General features: G+C 44.7%; 1 non-coding gene across 1 annotated transcript; it reads right to left on the bottom strand.

The window, feature by feature from the left end:
* Nucleotides 1-3,914: 3,914 nt before the first annotated feature.
* trnan-auu (transfer RNA asparagine (anticodon AUU)) lies at nucleotides 3,915-3,988 on the bottom strand. The gene has a single exon. It is a non-coding gene; the product is annotated as a tRNA-Asn (tRNA).
* Nucleotides 3,989-5,031: the final 1,043 nt, after the last annotated feature.

Genomic DNA, 5,031 nt, shown 5'->3' with positions numbered 1-5,031 from the left:
TAAACCGATCGTGCTGTTTCACAGAATGAAATAAATGTGAATAGATAGCTGAAACTTCAACAACTGAACTTCAATATTTCATGAAACTTTAATCCTTGAAGAAGTTTTATCCCCGATCTGATTTTATACAATCTGTATTTGAGGAGACTGGTTTTAAATGTTCATTGCTCATGCAACAATGTGTCCAAAACAACTTTTATTCAATTTTATTGCAGACACGTTTTTGCTTGAGAAATAATGTTTCTGCCCAGGCTTGAACCAGGAACTTTTCACGTGTGAGGGAAATGTGATAACCACGACACGACAGAAACTGCTGCTTAGCTCAGCGCCCAGAGAGGAATGCTCAGCAACAAGCTGAAATGCTCAAACTATCTCTCTGCAAAAAGTTCCTTTCACAAACATTTCGCTGACCTGAAACATAGAAACATAGAAAATAGGTGCAGGAGCAGGCCATTCAGCCCTTCTAGCCTGCACCGCCATTCAACGAGTTCATGGCTGAACATGAAACTTCAGTACCCACTTCCTGCTTTCACGCCATACCCCTTGATCCCCCGAGTAGTAAGGACTTCATCTAACTCCCTTTTGAATATATTTAGTGTATTGGCCTCAACTACTTCCTGTGGTAGAGAATTCCACAGGTTCACCACTCTCTGGGTGAAGAAGTTTCTCCTTATCTCGGTCCTAAATGGCTTACCCCTTATCCTTAGACTGTGACCCCTGGTTCTGGACTTCCCCAACATTGGGAACATTCTTCCTGCATCCAACCTGTGCAAACCCTTCAGAATTTTAAACGTTTCTATGAGGTCCCCTCTCACTCTTCTGAACTCCAGTGAATACAAGCCCAGTTGATTCAGTCTTTCTTGATAGGTCAGTCCCACCATCCCGGGAATCAGTCTGGTGAATCTTCGCTGCACTCCCTCAACAGCAAGTATGTCCTTCCTCAAGTTAGGAGACCAAAACTGTACACAATACTCCAGGTGTGGCCTCACCAAGGCCCTGTACAACTGTAGCAACACCTCCCTGCCCCTGTACTCAAATCCCCTCGCTATGAAGGCCAACATGCCATTTGCTTTCTTAACCGCCTGCTGTACCTGCATGCCAACCTTCAATGACTGATGTACCATCACACCCAGGTCTCGTTGCACCTTCCTTTTCCTAATCTGTCACCATTCAGATAATAGTCTGTCTCTCTGTTTTTACCACCAAAGTGGATAACCTCACATTTATCCACATTATACTTCATCTGCCACGCATTTGCCCACTCACCTAATCTATCCAAGTCACTCTGTAGCCTCATAGCATCCTCCTCGCAGCTCACACTGCCACCCAACTTAGTGTCATCCGCAAATTTGGAGATACTACATTTAATCCCCTCGTCTAAATCATTAATGTACAATGTAAACAGCTGGGGCCCCAGCACAGAACCCTGCGGTACCCCACTAGTCACTGCCTGCCATTCCGAAAAGTACCCATTTACTCCTACTCTTTGCTTCCTGTCTGACAACCAGTTCTCAATCCACGTCAGCACACTACCCCCAATACCATGTGCTTTAACTTTGCACATTAATCTCCTGTGTGGGACCTTGTCGAAAGCCTTCTGAAAGTCCAAATATACCACATCAACTGGTACTCCTTTGTCCACTTTATTGGAAACATCCTCAAAAAATTCCAGAAGATTTGTCAAGCATGATCTCCCTTTTACAAATCCATGCTGACTTGGACCTATCATGTCACCATTTTCCAAATGCGCTGCTATGACATCCTTAATAATTGATTCCATCATTTTACCCACGACTGAGGTCAGGCTGACCGGTCTATAATTCCCTGCTTTCTCTCTCCCTCCTTTTTTAAAAAGTGGGGTTACATTGGCTAACCTCCACTCGATAGGAACTGATCCAGATTCAATGGAATGTTGGAAAATGACTGTCAATGCATCCGCTATTTCCAAGGCCACCTCCTTAATTACTCTGGGATGCAGTCCATCAGGCCCTGGGGATTTATCGGCCTTCAATCCCATCAATTTCCCCAACACAATTTCCCGACTAATAAAGATTTCCCTCAGTTCCTCCTCCTTAATAGACCCTCTGACCACTTTTATATCCGGAAGGTTGTTTGTGTCCTCCTTAGTGAATACTGAACCAAAGTACTTGTTCAATTGGTCTGCCATTTCTTTGTTCCCCGTTATGACTTCCCCTGATTCTGACTGCAGGAGACCTACGTTTGTCTTTACTAACCTCTTTCTCTTTACATACCTATAGAAACTTTTGCAATCCGCCTTAATGTTCCCTGCAAGCTTCTTCTCGTACTCCATTTTCCCTACCCTAATCAAACCCTTTGTCCTCCTCTGCTGAGTTCTAAATTTCTCCCAGTCCCCACGTTCGCTGCTATTTCTGGCCAATTTGTATGCCACTTCCTTGCCTTTAATACTATCCCTGATTTCCCGAGATAGCCACGGTTGAGCCACCTTCCCTTTTTTATTTTTACGCCAGATAGGAATGTACAATTGTTGTATTTCATCCATGCGTTCTCTAAATGTCTGCCATTGCCCATCCACAGTCAACCCCTTAAGTATCATTAGCCAATCTATCTTAGCCAATTCATGCCTCATACCTTCAAAGTTACCCTTCTTTAAGTTCTGGACCATGGTCTCTGAATTAACTGTTTCATTCTCCATCCTAATGCAGAATTCCACCATATTATGGTCACTCTTCCCCAAGGGGCCTCGCACAATGAGATTGCTAATTAATCCTCTCTCATTACACAACACCCAGTCTAAGATGGCCTCCCCCCTAGTTGGTTCCTCGACATATTGAACTGCACCAAACAACAATGTTCTCCTTTCAAAGTCATTAAACTCCCCAATTTCCACGTCTGCAATTTTAAGGACAAGGACTGAAAGCGCTTTGCGATCAGAAAATTGCAGGAAACCCTTGTGGTTAATAACAGGGCTTTTGATGGTTGATTTCCATACACACCTTGTGTTATGTATTTAACCCTTGGCCACCTGTATCACACCACCACCAGAGGGCCTACCTGTTGGAGTCCCAAGGGATCCCATGAGGTACCTGCACTCTGGAGTCTTACTACAAGAGCTAAGATCACAATTACTCATTGTTCACAGTACTCAGTTTCATCCTTTATTATGAGCGTATCAATTGGCGACGAGACAATGAACAACCACGTGAAAATGCAAGGAATAGTTGGTATCCTGGAGAAGTTCTCAGAAGTGGACAATTGCGAAGCCTTCGTGGAGAGACTCGACCAATACTTCGTGGCAAACGAGCTGGAAGGGCACGTAAACGCTGCCAAATGAAGGGCGATCCTCCTTACCTTCTGTGGGGCAACAATCTATGGCCTCATGAAGAATCTTCTAGCTCTGGTGAAACCAACAACTAAATCCTTTGAAGAATTGTGTACGCTGGACCGCGAGCATCTAAATCCTAAAGAAAGCGTTCTGATGGCGAGGTATTGGTTCTACACGTGCCAACGGTCGGAGGGCCAGGAAGTGGCGAGCTATGTCATCGAATTAAGGCGCCTCGCAGGACATTGCAAATTTGACGGATTCCAAAACGAATGCTGAGAGACTTTTTGTGCTTGGCATTGGCCATATGGTAATCCTTCGCAAACTGTTGACTGTTGAAACTCAGAATCTGAGCAAAGCCACAACGATAGGTCAGACAATTTCCACCATTTCCTTTAAACCCAATAACGTAATTTATTTCTGGTGGACTGGATGGAGGAACATGATCCATGCAAAAAATTGTTATTACATGAAATGAATGTTCCTAAAAGTATTAGAGTGGGAACTCACTGGATAGCAGCACAGCTGGCAATGTTTGCAGAATATATTCGTGCAGCCAAAACGCACAATGACAACCTGGAATTGTGCGGCACCAAATAACAGTTTAATGCTTTGCTCCTGGGTGGGCTCGAACCACCAACTTTTTGGTTAATAACCAAACGCACTAACCGATTGCGCCACAGAGACTAACTGAAATGTACATTGCAAGACATCCCAAACCAGTGTGTCAGTCAGTTAAAGCTTCAGATTGCTACGACCGGTATGGAACTTGTCCACTCTCAGATGTAGTTTTCCCAAATAAATGGAGGGACATTGATTGTGGATGCAAGGAAGCAGTCTGGTCCCGCACACTGCAGACACTTCCATGTCACCGCCAACCAGCTCTCCCACAACCGGTGTGATCTGCCTTCCAGCCTTCCGGTGCCTTGTCAGTGACGAAGTATTCTGATTGTCCCGAAGCCAGTCTCATGTTTTAATTCATTTTCAGCCCCTGACTGCAGATATTCCTGTGATTCAACTCAAACAAAATGCTGACAGGGACAGTTGGATTCATCATATCTTTGCTTGGTGAAATTGCAAAGATTGAAAGCGATGCACATCAACCCCAAACCTCGTCACCTACTCCCTAACCACGACACGCTGCTCACGTGAGATGGAAGCCCAGTTGCTGTTTCAAGCTTGAATGCAGGTACAAGCAGAACCCTTTCAAAGAAAGTCTAAGTCCCTGAGGCATCTGATTATTTGCACCGAATTCCTTCGCAATGAGTTGAGGTTCGTGTGGGGTGATTTGGTCACATCTTTCCCCACACGACAACACTTCAAACATAACTCAACGGCTGTAAAGTGCTTTGGGGCGACATGAGTTCCTGAAAGGCACTGCAGAAATGTAAGTCCTTCTTTGCAAAAGTTCGATGCAATTTCAAAATTCGCGGCAGAATAATGGGCTCGGCCGGGATCTCTCGCAAATATCAATTAACAAGCCAGAAACGAGAATCATACCCCTTGACCAACGAGCGAACTTTTTGACAAACCTGGAGATCAGGTGTAACTTTTATAAAAGCATTTTTTGTGTGTAGATAATCTTGGCAGAAGGAGCACATGAGATCGAATCAGTGACTTTTCTTTTTCGAACTGTCTTCTGAAGCGCCGCACGGTCCCACTCCGACAGTCAATGAGCTGTTGGGACGTTAGTGTATCCAGGCTGTGGGTGGCCATCCCAAGCGCAGCAG

The sequence above is a fragment of the Pristiophorus japonicus genome, unplaced genomic scaffold (genome assembly GCF_044704955.1).
Source record: "Pristiophorus japonicus isolate sPriJap1 unplaced genomic scaffold, sPriJap1.hap1 HAP1_SCAFFOLD_130, whole genome shotgun sequence".
Taxonomy (NCBI): Eukaryota; Metazoa; Chordata; class Chondrichthyes; family Pristiophoridae; genus Pristiophorus; species Pristiophorus japonicus.
Note: the sequence above shows the minus strand (reverse complement) of the source record. Positions and strands in the feature narration are given on the sequence as shown.